Source organism: Dermacentor albipictus, chromosome 5 (assembly GCF_038994185.2).
Source record: "Dermacentor albipictus isolate Rhodes 1998 colony chromosome 5, USDA_Dalb.pri_finalv2, whole genome shotgun sequence".
NCBI lineage: Eukaryota > Metazoa > Arthropoda > Arachnida > Ixodida > Ixodidae > Dermacentor > Dermacentor albipictus.
The window spans coordinates 138,544,021-138,559,469 of NC_091825.1; the positions used below are offsets into that span (position 1 = coordinate 138,544,021).

Here is a 15,449-nt window from a genome sequence, read left to right on the forward strand (position 1 = left end):
ATTCCCATAATTGTGAGATCGGTTTTCATTGCCGAGTTACAGAGTTGTAAACTTGATAATTTCTTTTGCCTAACTTTGTTTTTATTCCTGCTAACTTTTTATAAAAAAATTGATGACCTAAATAAAAAATCCGAAACCAACAGTCACTAGAATTTAGGTTTTTCTTTAAAATCCATTAAACCTCGTCAAATTTGGTGTAGTGGTTGCCGAGAAAAATGAATTCTCCTTTTACATGTATGTAGATAGCAGCACCCGAGCTAAAGCTTCCTCTTAAGGGCCCCGTGTCGTAGAAAATCCGGTGATAGTGTCAGCGTCGGCGTCAGTGAAGTTGTCCGTAAGCAAAAATTTCCGTATATATTTAGATTTATGTACATGCCACGTTGTGTTCATACAGGAGGTATCTTAGTTGAAATCAAGAAAAAGAAATGGGCATGGGCAGGACATGTAATGAGGAGGGAAGATAACCGATGGTCATTAAGGGTTACGGACTGGATTCCAAGGGAAGGGGAAGCGTAGCAGGGGGCGGCAGAAAGTTAGGTGGGCGGATTAGATTAAGAAGTTTGCAGGGACGAGATGGCCACAATTAGTACATGACCGGGGTTGTTGGAGAAGTATGGGAGAGGCCTTTGCCCTGCAGTTGGCGTAACCAGGCTGATGACGTTGATGATGACATGCCACGTCTTGCTATATGACATGCAGTATATGCGAGTTATACTGCGGCACTATTCTGTCACTAAATTCACATTCTGTCACCTTGCTTATATTCTTGAAAATGTTATTCCTCGGAAATTTGAGAATGACAGCCCATAAACAAATGTCATGAAACAAAAGAGCGACAGCACGTGGCTTTTATGTTAGATCTCCTCAGACTTAAATATGAAAAGTGTGGAACAATAACGAATACCTGAAAATGGCGTAAATCTTTTGGCGCAGCCCTGGACTAGCTCCGGTATCGGCGCACGCAAGAGGCCGTGTTTTTATCAGAAAGCTCGCCTTCGTTGACCTCCCTACCTTTCCTTCCTTCCTTTTCCTCCTCCGTGCGCCTTCGTGCATAACGTTCGTCGCCAGCGTTTCCCGGTAGACATTAGGGTTACAAAAGCTGCAATTGCTGAGAAGCGTGAGAAACAGTCAGGCAATCTTGAATGCTATCGCGTTGCACTCCTAAAGACCAAGCTTAAGCATCCTCCAAAATTTTTATCTCAGCTTGCGTCGCCGGTGGCGCCAGTGTCTGTCACAGGAATCCCAAAAATGACCTGCGAGAAATTTGAAAAAGAAATAAAGCAACCACTCAACTCCAGACCTGCATGCACATTGCAAGTCGGAAGATTTTACTACTAAGCGAATTTCGAAACGTCTCCATCTGTGTGGAGCTAGTAAACCGCAACAAACAACCAATAGAAAATAATACTGGGCCCTAAGAACCCACATTATGTTTGAATGACGTTCTTTATGGGATCAGCTGACGTCACGCCCATGCATTTTATTGGTGCACAAGCGTCGAAGCGAAATAACAACGGCGACAGCGGTAAGAACCGAGAGACATGAACTGGAAACAGGAAAAAGGTGCCACGTACGTCTCTACCGTTCTTCACCATGGAGGGTCACTTCCACAAAGAACACCAAGGATCTTGCCTCTGAGAACGGTCTATTATATAGTCGAGGAAGGACGACCGGGACTGCAGTCGCCAATTACGTAATTTCGATTGTTATCTTTTTTTTTTCTCCTTCACGAAATGAGATCGCCCGCACGCGTATGCGACCATTTACGTCAACGGCGAGATGCAGCGGGAAACAGTGCGAGACTCAGTGCGCATAATAGTCGTCGCATGATTGCCTCGCAATGACAGCGAAGCAGCAATTTTCTCTATTTCGCTTGGAGACACTCGCTAAGAAGACACCATCGCAAGAGCAACCGTCTTTGATAGAAAGATTTTTGGCCTGTCACGTCCTATTCACGGGGAGTCATCTGTTGACATCACTTTGGGCTATAACGTGGCGCCATGCACCCACTCAAAAGGCACTGTCTCCAGAATTGCAGATTTTGTGCCTTGGCTGTGCACTGGTTGACAGAGGACAAGCACCATCGGTTTGTAGAACCATAGCGTTAGCCTGTCTGCAGCGTGTACAGAACCAAGTACCTCGCTGCGCCGTCTGGCAGGAATGATGAGGCGACTGCTCCAGAACATGTGGTGATCTTGAGTATGCAGCTCTTCGCGGAAGCGTAACTCGGGAGTGACGCCAGTTTTGTCGTGGGGCCACGCTGTGCTTGCACACTGGCGAGGTTGCATTATGCTGGGGTCACAGCGCGTCTGCTGCAGGACTTGATCCAGGCGCCTGTCGGAAACTTGAAGGCACGCGGTAGCGTTAACATAGAAATTAGCGCACTCTTCTTCGAGCTGGGCTTTATTCGGAAAACGTGATAGCGCCTCAGCGGTGAAGAGTTGTTTTCCTGGAGTGTACTTAACAGTTATACACTTTTCCGTAGATAAGCTAGATAAGAGAGCTAACGGGTGCCCATCGTGCATTATCGCGACGCCAATTCCACTTTGGCTGGCGTCTACTGAAAGGGCGATTGGTTTTCCTTTCTGGTAGCATGCTAATACGGCAGCTCTTGCGAGTGCTTCAAAGCTCGCTTGATGTCTGTCCTCCCAAACCCATGCGGCTTTTTTTCCCCCCCAAGAGTTCTCGGAACGGAGCTGTGAGTGTGTACACATTCGGAAAGAAGCGGGAAACGAAATTCATCATACGCAAGAATGTATTTAGCTCTTTCTAGTTGCAAGGGGCCTGCACGTGAGGGATGTCTACCCGTCTCCCTGGATACAGGCTTAACCCTTCACTTGTTAACACGTGCCCGAGGTAGTTGACAGCTTCCTGGAAGAAGTTATAGTTTTTGTTGTTTAGCTTCTAGTTGTTCTCTCGGCATTTTTGCAGCACGTTGACAAGGTTTTTGTCATGCTCTTCTTTAGTTCGGCCCCGGATTGAAATGTCGCCCATAACGACTCCCACGCTTGCGAAACCCTCTACTACTTTCTGCATGGCACGCCGAAATATTTCTGGAGCCGAAGAAATACCGAAGGGCAAACGTAGGAACCTAACGACCGAACGGGGTACTCATCGCGCAATTTTTTTAGTTTTATTCATACAGTTTCATCTGCCAAAATCCTAGTACTGTGTTCCGCTCAGAGACGGTGCAATATATTCTAGCGTTGGCATTGGATAATGTTCCCTCGACCACGCTCTGTTAAAATCAGATGGATCAAGACATACCCGTAGCTTGTCGTTCTTTGTGACGATAACCACGTGGCTGGACCATTTTGTTGGCTTCGTCACCTTGGAAACTACTCCGCCTGCTTCCATGCGGTCCAGTTCCGACTTTGTACTCGACGGCAAACGGGATCTGGCGTTCTCACTTGACCACTCCTTGGGAACCCGCTTTGAGCTTCAGGTGGTGTATGAAGCACTTAAGCTCGCCTAATCCAGCGAAAACATCTTCATAAGGCTTACTACGCCTTAGGAACCTTGTTACTGCAGTGAAGCAATTCAACGAACCAAGCCTAGCTTCTCTGCCAATGCGCCGCTTAAAGTCACGGATACATCGTCTTCACCCACGAACGATTCCGTTTCAACCGTTCCCTCAAGGCCGGTCGCATGTAGTCAAATACATTTTGTTGCTTTTTTTCTGAAAGCCAAAAAAAAAACGTGTTTAGAACGACAGCGCAGTCTCTGGGCTGCCTTTGCGTTATATTCTGCAGATGACTGCGTGGTATGACTGAACAGTTCGCGCCTGTGTCGAGCTTGCTGACGACGGGTGTTCCTTCTATTTTTACGATTGCAGTCCAGCGAGTATCATTTTTTTGGTGGCTTTGCGATAACATTTCCAACCAGAAATCGTCTGCCTGTCTGTCTGCATCGGCTTCGTGTGATGCCAATTTTTGCTCTTTCGCGACAAGATTTACGCTCCTGGTTTTGCGTGCGGCTGCAAAATTACTTTTTTTGCCGCATTTTACGCACGTGTGTCCCTTTGCGGGGCATGCTTCCTGGTCCTCGCGGATTTTTGCACATATGCTACAGCACTGACTTTTCACTTGGGAAACTGCGTTGACTTCTACCTGACTTTTCCTGCGAGACTGAATTTGTTCGCTTTGTACTTAACCGTGTTGCCGAACTGGGCACATTTCAACAGTTTTGGCAAAAGAAGCATCTTCTGAAAGAAGTTTTTCTTGAAGTTTCTTGTCTCTTATTCCAAAAATGATTCTGTTTCTTAGCATGAGTTCTTCCAATTCCACGAATTCACAGCGCCTTGCAGGTACATGCAGCTCAGTTAACCAGTAGTTAAAACTTCCGTCTTTTTTTTTTTTTGGTCACGCTTTCCAATGGTTTAGCGCTGGTTTATAGAACGCTTCAAACTTTCCCTTCAGTACTTCAATGTCGCTCCAGAATGGAATACGAAAGTGCTGTAGGTTTTGCGCGCTTCCTCTGCAATACTGATGAGAAAAGCGGCTGTCTGTACCTCTTTCGGCTGCTGGTCCAGGTACATTGCAGTGGTTAAGGGCTCGAACTCTTGCCTCCATGCCTTCCAGTTGTGCCAAAGGTCTCCCCTTGCGTCCAGCGCTCTCGCAGGTGGCAGTAGCGTAGTGACTGGGGTGGTTGGCTGCGGGCGAGGTTGCTGCACGTGGTCCGCCATGTTGCTGTTCCGATGGAACTTGGAGCCTTCCAGGTTAGCTGGCTGCGCGATCGCTCTTCATCCGTCGGTTGCGTTTCTCGGTCGGTAATCGACCACTTCTGACACCATGTAGATGTGTCAGAGCATAGCGCATGAATGCATGTTTGTTCTAGAAGGCGAACGGTTATATACACAACATGCAGGGGCGACTTCCGGCCTGCTAAGCGCGTGTGCATGACTGTGCACTACGTCACCGCGACAGCCGTTAAGCTGCTGTATATAACAATCGCCGGTATTTCAAAGTAGCAAGTTGTGTGCTAACTTAAAAATATACGTGTAGTGAATCCGTAATCCCAACGTTAATAAGCTTACTAACGTTACGAGAGTGGCGGCCAACTCCGCTTTCCCTACTCAAATACACGTGATAGGAAGCGGAAAAGACAGAAAGAAAGGCAAGGTGGTCCACCAGACTTGCGTCCGGTTCGCTACCCTACGCAGGGAGAAGGAGTTTAAGAGATGAAAAGAAAAGGTTACAGGTGCTCTTAAGATCTCTCTTCCGAGGTGAACGGCAAAAGCCTACTCTTCATCCTCTTATCATTCGCCTCTTTCTCATTGCCTCTTCACTTTCTTTTCTTTAGTCATCAGTGCTCACTAGCATGGTCTCAGCGCGCACAAGAAAACATGAACACCTCAGACTCGCTCGAACGTTTTGACAGCGAGTGTGCGCTGTCATCGAATGAGAAGTGCTCATGTTTCCTTGTGCGCATATGAAACCATGCTTAAAAAATTGTGATTCTATGTGCCAAAACCACTTTCTGATTATGAGGCACGCCGTAGCGGAGGACTCCGGAAATTTCGACCACCGGGGATTCTTTGAAGTGCACCTAAATCTAAGTGCACGGGTGTTTTCGCGTCTCGCCCCCATCGAAATGCGGCCGCCGTGGCCGGAATTCGATCCCGCGACCTCGTGCTCAGCAGCCGAACACCATAGCCACTGAGCCACCACGGCAGGTTGAAATCATGCTTGTCAATTTACTTCGTAATTTTAGAAGCTTAGATGGCCGATAAAACAACTATCCTAATTTCGCGTAGCTGTCTGCTAATTTGCTATTGCAACCGATGCTTTGCCTTTCGGCCGAAACTGCGACGTTGCGTCACCGACCCGTTTCAAAGGAGGTGCCATTAAATCGTTATCATCATCAGCCAATCGCGTAGCACGACGGCGAGGTAAAAGCCTTTCGCTAGCTTTAGAAGAGCCAGGACGTTTAGCTCGCCGTGGAGACGCTCGGGAAAACGCGTGCTATTGTTGGTCTTGTGGGTGACGAAGCTCTGGCCACATGGCGAGACGAGGCAGAACTAACGCCCGGTGCCGACGGCTGCCCCCGTGGCACGCTGAAAAAAATCTCGGACGCGTCATGCTCGGGCTAACGTTAATTACGACGACCACCAGGTGCAGGCATCGTGTACTTCGGTGCTGTTGAGAGGCTCCTAACAAGAAAATTATACAATTACCAGCCCAACGTAGCTTTGGTAGGACTGGTTAAGTGCTACGCACACTCTAAGAACAGTTTACACCCTTTGGCTTGCCCCTTCTGCCACACAAAAATAATCGTCATCTGCCTTGATGCGTTTCCTTTCTTTATCGCTGCAAGCCCGGAACTTTCCAGCGACGAACGGCAAGCGCGTTATCAGAAGGGGCACTCCAAAGGGTGTAAACTGTTCTATGCTGATAACGCGCGTGCCGTTCGTTACTGGAAAGTGCTGGGCTCACAGTGATAAAGAAAGGAAACGCATCAAAGCAGATGACGATTATTTTTGTGTGGCAGAAGGGGCAAGCCAAAGGGTGTAAACTGTTCTTAGAGTGCACTACTTATTTGAACCAAATTTACCCGAAGGGAAATTTCGTTTCCTTCGGCCTTTGGGTCAAGATACCGTCTTTTCATAGGCTAAAGAGATGCGTCCTTTTATTATGCTTCACTAACGCTGGAGTCAGTAGCTCGCGCATCAGAGTGCGCTTCTCTACAGCTTGGGTCCGACGCGTTCAGGTTGCATTCGAAAGTTTTGAAGAAATCAGTGCTGCGAGAGAGAAATCCGAGTAGCTGTCGGCGCGTGATGGGTGCATCATAGGGATTTTCGGTGCAGTAGAATGTTACTGCGACCAGATGGTAGAACACCTCGCTGCGAGAGGTGCGCCAGATTCCCCAGTATAGGCTCTTCTCGTACCAGCCAGAGGTCCGTAGAGCTCGTACTGCAGAAGGGAATGCTCGCCGCGGCCACTTCATTATGAGCTGACTGTCGTCTTCCCCAATTATGTCCCGCTGATCGTTACAACGATCGTACTCCATTGAATTTTTAGTGAGGGGCACCTCATTTGCATGCAACACCGCCGACCAGATGGCGTCAGCTATCGTCACACCAAAAATTGCCACTGTTTCAATACTTGACATCGAATGCAAGGCTAACGATATGTACATCGCCATTGGAACAGCGATGAAATTTTCGAAGTGGTCGGGGTAAAAGTCCTCCATATAATTCACCAGGTAATGCGGGATCTCTGCGGGAGTTTCGTAACGGTTGTAAGTAAGACCGTTCTGGCGAGCGTACAGAATGTTGCTAAACAAGTTAGCATGGAAAACCGGTATCGGCATGTCCATCGGATACACGTGATACGGAAGCACCAGTTTGAGTTCGCGCAGGAGTTTTCGCGTCGCAGTGATGTTTTGGATATACGGAATGGTACTGACCTCGTCTTTGATAGTGTCCACGAGAGCATCGAACAGATGTATGATGACATCATTGTGCACTGTTGTAGCCGAGAAAGTCAGCATGTGGTTAAGCATCCAGAGGGGAGTCAGTTGTCCTGTCAAGCCTATGCAGAAATCGTGGTATCGATTTCCATACTCCGCCGAGGCCGTGCTCTGGCGCGCCAAGCTGACTGCCGCGTTGGTCAGGAGAAGCACGGCAGGTACGGGTTGCAAGGTTCGGCTCATCAGGGCTTTAAATCGATGCTCCAGAGCGCCGTGAGAAGTATGTATAAAATGGTTGATAACCTTCGTCTGGGTCAAATCATCTAAAACACTCTGCCACAGCCGCGCGGACACTTCCGGAATAAAACTTCCCAAAACATCTGTTACTTCTGTTACTGTGTACGTGCCATTGTCAGGGATGCTGCATAGGTACCTCGAAAAATTTAGAAGCTGGGACAACGTGACGTTCGCCTTCATTCCAGCCGCTGTTTCCTTCAGTGTGGTCTCATACAGAACCGTTGACGTCGGAGAGGAAAGCTCCAGGCCACACAAATTGTCCGGCAGGGTGATCACATAAAGCCTTCGTCCTCGCGGTGCAGGTAAAAGATTTCGATCAATGACTTCTGGAAAGGCTCCGTTCGCATTGAGGTACACGATTGGATCGGTGTGAAGGCTGTAAAGAAGATTAAGCTTCATGATCAAAATAAACATCCTTAAAGACGTAGCACCTCCATCGACGTTGAGTATTTCCAGCAGCGCTTGAACTGCGTTTCGTATATTGTTTTCTGGGCGCCACTGCACCGAAATACAGCTCGCGAAGTAGGTGAATATGGCTCGTCCCGCTTGATTCTGTGACAGGCCTTGAATGACGAATATTGGGACGTGGTTAAAGTTAGTAAAACTGCTCGACGTCTTACGCTTGAAGTTGTAACATGCGTACCGGTAAAAATCTTCGCAAGGATCGAGGCTGGTGTTGCTGGCTGCCCACAGCATTTGGAGCAAGGCATCCATGCTCCTGTCCCTTGTCTTGTCTTTGACGTTCGTGCGTGATCTGAACCAGTATAGTTGAAGGTAAACAGCCATAGCGCCAGCCGCAGCGATGAGGAGTGAAGAGATGAAAATGGCGTGTGTCTTGCACCCGCCAGCTTCTACAGTGTCTCTGGGTAGTAATGGCGGCGGTTCCGTGGTGTGCCGTCTGCTGGTCGATTCCGGGGCTGACGATGCCCCCGATGCATGGAATTTCGAGTAACGACTCGACTGCGTTGGTGATTGTTGATGGCTGAGCCGTCCGCTAGTCGACTCACTGACTGACGGTGCTGCTGGCCTCACGAATTGGTAGCTACGACTCGGCTGTGAAAGCGACCGTTCAGGGGTGTGGCGTCTTCTGGTCGACTTGCTGAGTGGCGGTTCTGGCAGAGTCCGAATTTCGGAGCTAGAGGTTGACATAGCTTCCTACACAAAGTCCGTAGCAGCAGCGTTCTTTTGTTTCCTTGCCTGCTCGCTTACTTGATCTTATCCCGCGGTGCCAGCGTTCCTTTGAGCGTCAACACAGCGGAACAGTTCTTCTTCTTCTTCTTCTTTGGTGTGCTGCGCTCATATTGGAGAAGGAGAAAAAATGTAATAGTTCTCTCACACGTAACATACAACGCAGAAAACATTTTACGTAGAAAAGATAGTAACAACTGGAAGGTAGAGGCGGGTATTCGTCGCGAGAATGATGTCTCGAAAACCTCGCACAGTGTTCGCGTCCACTGCGAAGCCTTATTCTAAGCATTGGCTGCACACTGAATGATTGCCTGCAAAAACAAAAATAAAAAAATAAAAAATCAGCGGACAAGCGATTTTTATGCCACAGAATTCACCTACTGCTATAGTATCAGGGTCTCCCAGCAAATGCCGTTCTAAAGAATAAACTTCTGTGCGATGCACACAACGTCATTCTTGTCCGGTAGGGTACTGCTCCTCATGGCCTCCGAAATCCATGCACATGCACCAACACTCTCGGAGTCTATATGAAAAACAAAAAACTGTTTTGTTTTTCTATTCCAGGAGGATTAGCCGAAAGTCATGTGGGGTTTAATAAAACAGACTGCACAAATTAACATGTGTGAATAGTGCATGATAGCCCAGTGATCATCCCGCCCGACTACCAAATCCGCAGGGGCAAGAGCTCGATTTTCGGTGGCGGTAAGGTGCGGTTTTTTCAGCGGTTTTTGGCTATCCTCCACGCGTTCTGCGAACGTTTGTACGTAACACCGTACGTGTTGTAAGAACTTAGGTGTTACACGACCACAATTAAGCCACTTATTATGACGGTATTGTATTAGCACATCTGCGTTCCAAAGAAAGATCCATGAGCCGACTATGTGTGACGACGAACAAAGAGATGGACTCATTATAACGTTATGAACCTAATTGCCATGCTATATAAGCCGTTTCCTAGTTCTTGGAGTTTCCGAAGCTTGAGAATTGCTGTGGCGATGGTGGGCGAAGCTTCTCCTTTCTACGATGTATGATAAAAGAGAAGCTGTGAATGATGGATTGGCCCTGACGGTGACGTGAAAAGTGACAGCGACTTGATCATGCCGGCTACGACGATGTAATGATGATGACCTCGTCAGCGTAATGGAAAAAGCCCTGACCGTGGAGGCGGGACAACCCCAAGAAACACAGTAGGGACCTCTAGCTGTTGTCGCAGATCCGAAGCCTGCAGTTCACATTAAGACCGGTCTCTTAATTACTACCGGCTCCTCGGCCAATATCTCGCAGTGGGCAAATGCTTTTGGGTAAATATTGGCGCAGTTCAGCCTTTTCTCAAACTCTGCCACGTTTCACTGTTTGTTTTATTTGGTTCTAATTTGCGCAATCAAGCAAACACTTTCGCATTTTCCACTTGTTTTCGGACTCAATAATTCTACGTGGAGCGAATGCCAAATGCTGTATACCTGCGAAGTTGCGGTATAGAAAATGCCGGTTGCTTTATCTATCACTTGCATCACTATTTTTCTGACACGCCTGGTAATTTACTGATTCGATATCAAGAGTAAGACAAGATACTCCGGGCAGGTAACCACTGTTTATCGTACAAGGACCCGCATGCCACTGACGTTTGTTGTTCCCTTACGCGCATCTCGATGTATACGGCGTTCTGCTCATGACGACGAGGTTGTGGGTTCAATTACAGGTCGCAGCAGCCTCATTCGGGTGGGGAACGAATGCAGAAGAACTCGTGTATCTTACTTCGTGTTCATTTCAATGATTCACTGGCAGTCAAAATTAGTGCGGAGCCGCCCCTAACGGCCCCTATCATATTCCATGAGTTTCTTTGCGACGGTAATCAATACAGGCTGTCATTAATTTATTTGCATGCATGCACGAATATTTAGGTGCACAGAACGCTGAAAGAGAAAGTCTCACTCAACAATTAGCAGTAACTATAGCAGTAATATTGTTAATAGACAGTTTGAACTGGTCCTCAAACTGGTTTATGGCCGGCAGTAGCACAACTGATAGCGACATCTCGCGTCCCTTTGTACAACTACAGTGCAATTGAAGCATTCTGGACCTGCGTGAAGACTCTCGCCGAAGGCAGATCATAAAAGGACTGAACGTTAACGCTAATGTTCGTCCTTGCGAACTGAGCTGTAGCTTGCTCTGGCCTGCTACTCCACATTGGGAAAAGTGGAGGAAAGAAATGACGATGATCATGATGATCAAGACAAAAAAGTGCCCAAATGCAAGTGCGCTGCCTAGCTCCATCTCGAATACCGCGTTTTGTAGTCGAACTGCTTGTAAAAATGCTAGACTTGCCCTTATAACGTCGGCTAGGCTGTTTGCTAGAATCCAAGCACCCAGAACAGACTCGTCTCAAAGCAATCTGCTATCGACATGTGCGATCGAAGAGACTAGCTACTTGCGCTTTTGCGTGAATGCAGGATAAATGCCAAACAAGTGTGCAAGTGTTTCTGGCACTTGGCAGTGCTCACGACTTGGAGTGGTGTCACTTTAGGATATGAGCGGCCTATAGTGCCTAGTAAACGTGACTAGAAGGCGAATCTGCTCAGCTAAAGCAAAGCGCAAATCATTTACCCACCCCCTAATGAAAAAAAAAACGCAATGGTTAAGTGACAGCAACTTGCTGTACTTTTTTGAAATAGTTGCATCGCGTAAAAACCATTAAGAAAATATGCAGTTCTTAAGACCGTAAGGCCATGGTTCCACGACGTGCTAAAACTCTCAAACTTTGCTGTAGATTATGTCGAACAGTACTACATTCAAATACCAGCATCAATACATATATTCGCGAAGAGACGCAAACGTAGTCGCTCTATCTAGTACTATAAGTATGGCGAGGTCTTCAATGGTGTGGAAGACATCTAATAAATACAGGGTGTTTAATTGAGCACTCGAAATTTTTTTAAGATTGCCTTGGCAGATAGCACGATTATAGTCCATGAGCTGATCTACTCGAATAGGCGGAAATTTCTTGCACAAGAAGGTGAAATGCATAATTGACTAATTAACAAACATTCAATAATTAAGGTCTTAAGCAATTACATTATGGAACAAATTTCAATTTACAAATTCCGGCGGGTGAGGCTGCAAGTCATATTCAGTTCAAAAGAATTGTGTGGATGACAACATTGACAAGATATGCACCGTCAAACTTGCGGTAAAATGCAATGTCGTTGCACTTAATTTCTTAACAAAACGCCGTTTTATGCATCTATGCACAAAAGTAGCTGGAACGCCAATGCCTTTCTCTGAAAGTACCGGAATTTGTATCTCGAAACTGGTGTCATCCTGAGAATTCTTTCCAAGTGGATCCGCCTTGCGAACTTGAATTTGTAAATTGCCATATGTGCCATACGTCAATTAGTTAGACACTTAATTACAATTTTTTCTTTAGTTAGCAGGTTATGCACCTAAATTGTCTGTGCAAGTAATGTCCGCCTCTTCTAGTAGACAAGCTCGTGGGCTAGAATTGTGCTATCGGCTACAGACAATAAAAAAAATTAAAGTGTTCGCTGGAACACCAGTTATATGACACGAAAAAACTGGCAGTGTCGATGGCTCTTCGTACCTGGTGCAAACTAAACTATGCGCTCAGACCGAGGTCAGATAAGCTACAAAATATTTATAACACAACCTGTTCCGTAACAGCCTGGGCCCATCCTCCAATAGCCCTGTTCCTCGTGCTATGGGACCTACCGTGCCAATCGTCTCAGAAAACTAGCTGGCGTTAGTAATGGTTAGAGTGTCGAGCTGTTGCACTGGGGAAGTTTAACCGCGATCCCAGCATCAGAAGTTTGATATTATATATTATGGAAAAGGCCCAGAACGATCAGAAACAGAAACCTACCTAAAGAACTGCCGCGATCTGCCTGGAATGAACCTGAGAATGCTTAGTACTAATAAGGACTGACCTTCAGTGCTGTAGACCAGACGTACAGTCATTAACCATTCCCTTTTCTATATTCACTCACTTACTACCCCCTCCCCCCGCACCCCGTAGATTTTGCCATCTATGGACTCATACTGCTGTCATAAAAACTGAACTTCGTTCACACGTTGCAGGTAGTAATTCATGGTATCAACACTGCACTCAGTTTATGACTTCCGTCAGCAAACTTTCGCATGAACTTGCCCGGTTATTTTCTTTTTACGGTCTGTATTTTCAAACGTTAACCGCGAAACCCGGCTGAATGAGCTCGGTGCTCTCCTCATACTAGGCTGGCTTATGTCAAGAACAAGCGGCCCGACCGCATGATTCGTTTCCCTAATTGAATTCCATGCAGTTTTACACTTCCGCTTTCTGCCATGGCTGCGCCTTATTGCGTTATTGCAACGTCACTGTTGTATTTGTTTTATTCTCTTCGCCTGTTTATCACCTACATATTTCCGCATCGTAATGAGCAACCGTGCGAAAACAAGTGCGAAATATAGTCGAGGAGTTCCCTTTTGAAAGGAAATTTGCTGCCTTTCATATACTGTACGTATAAGCGAGAGAAAAGCGAGAAAAGAAATCGAGTTTTCTTGAACTTAGCTTCGCCTCTCTTCACTGCTAGTGGTTCGCTGATGTATTCATTTCGTAATAGCGCCTTGTCTAGCACTTCTTATCGCCGCAAGCGAGAGATCCCCTTTTAATTTTTGTTTTTGCGCTTTGCAATGCACAACCTGGGTGCTTCTGATGGCTGAAGTTCTCGTAAAAGGCGGTAAAGACGCATCTATGCTTTAAGCGCGACAGCCAGGCGGGAAAATCAAGCACAATGCATGCAACTTAAGTTACAGCTTTAATGTGTGAAACAAATCCTTGTTTTCTTCATTCCATGCATGCAAGTGTACGTGGTTTTAGGATGCGCGTCTTTTTGTCTCACTTTCACATGCAGAACTCTTGTCGGATCGAGACTCAAACTCGGGTCCAATCAGTGGGAGCAAGATGCTCCGTGCCTTAACCGCAAAAGCTATGTGATGAATACGCTCGTCTACCGTGGTTGCATGGCCACAAAGCACCACCTCTCGGTGTTCTGCGCAGGCCGCACGTATGCAACGAGCAGCGTTTTGTAGCATTTTGTATGTAACTCGTGGTTCATACAAGCAAACATGTAAAGAAAATAGATAACTGAGCCAGAGAAAGCATAGATAAAGTTAATCGCTATGTTTAACTGAAACGAAGTATCCTAGAATAGAAATGCTAAACGTAGAAATACTCTAGAAGCTAAAAGACAACTTGTCGTGGGTGGAAGCCGAAGTCACAAGTTCCCCTGCATCACGCATGCGCTGCCCTACCAACAAAACTACAACAGTGCCGCCATTCTCCCGTCCACTTTCTTGTGTATTTGTGTACGAGATCAGCATGTGAAGTGACGTGAAGGATGTCACCTAAATTGTCTGTGCAAATGATGTGCGCGTCATCGAGTAGACAAGCTCGTGGGCTAAAATTGTGTCGTGGCTGTGAGTGGCCTGCGCCACTCACAGCCACGACCGCGGATGACATCCTTCACGTGCAGGCGTGACATGAACAGGCGACTGCCGACAATCTGTCCATTGCAACCTCATGACGCATGCAGGCTGTCGAAACCGAGGTCCTCGTTATGTAAGGAGCGAGATCATCACGCTCGTGGATGATGCCTCATGCAACACAAACGTATAGCCTCACCCGAAACATCTGCTTGATTGGGCTAGTTCTTCATCGAAAATCCCGTGTCTCGCCATCGGCTGCTCTTCGTGCCCTCGACACCATTTATTTCCTGCCAACTATAGCGGCTCGAGTGTCGTACTCTTTCATACCAATACATGACTTCTGAAGCGTCATTGAATGTCAGCACTTGGTTTCGTCATTCATGTGCCCGTGCCTTGTGTAACATATTTTATGCCCTGTTTTCGCCTATCGTATGAATAACCAGTTCTTGCGACATGGCATGACTTCTTCGAGTTATGCTATTGACAATTTTATCTGTTTTTCACAGGACGCGACTTCCTGCTGGTAAGTTCAGGAGGAAATGGACTATGAAATGAACGCTCTGCAGGAAACGGGCGGCCGTATTAAAGCAGGCGTTGGTGCTCTCCCTTCAAATGCGCCTAGTACGTCATCTTAAGAGTACTGCATGGCCATTTGTGCGGTTTCAAAAGCAGAAAAAAAAACTGGACAGAAAGATGGCAAATCAAGACATTTATGCGTATATTTGAGTCACGCAAGAAAACGGAAGAGTGAAGAGAAACGGTGCAATCCTCACTGCAACAAACGTTATTTACGGTCCACTGTTGGGACAGTACACTGCAGGGAGCAGCCATTCGTTCGCGTTTCGCGAGTGCCATAGAATGGCGCACCGGCTTTATAGAATTGATTCTACGGAAACGGCCGATTGTGCGAATACTGCCATAGACACTCCATTTGCCGCAGAGTTACTTATTATTCTTTTGAATTCATGTCATATTTCATTGAAGAAACATAGCCCTCAAGCTCTCTTCTGTTGTTGGCCTCCAATATTGTACGTCGCTCGGAATCCAGCCATTTATTGAAGAAAGACAGAATGGGA

The 15,449-nt window shown here is 46.8% G+C and overlaps 1 long non-coding RNA gene across 2 annotated transcripts; it reads right to left on the minus strand.

The window, feature by feature from the left end:
* Window positions 1-817: 817 nt before the first annotated feature.
* Window positions 818-4,811, minus strand: LOC135908386 (uncharacterized). Of its 2 annotated transcripts, none has more exons than XR_010566309.1 (2): window positions 2,139-4,811; window positions 818-1,253 (listed from the first exon to the last, which is right to left on the minus strand). It is a non-coding gene; the product is annotated as an uncharacterized lncRNA (long non-coding RNA). The 2 variants fall into 2 exon arrangements; XR_010566308.2 differs by having other exon boundaries at window positions 1,575-4,811.
* Between the last annotated feature and the right edge of the window lie 10,638 nt (window positions 4,812-15,449).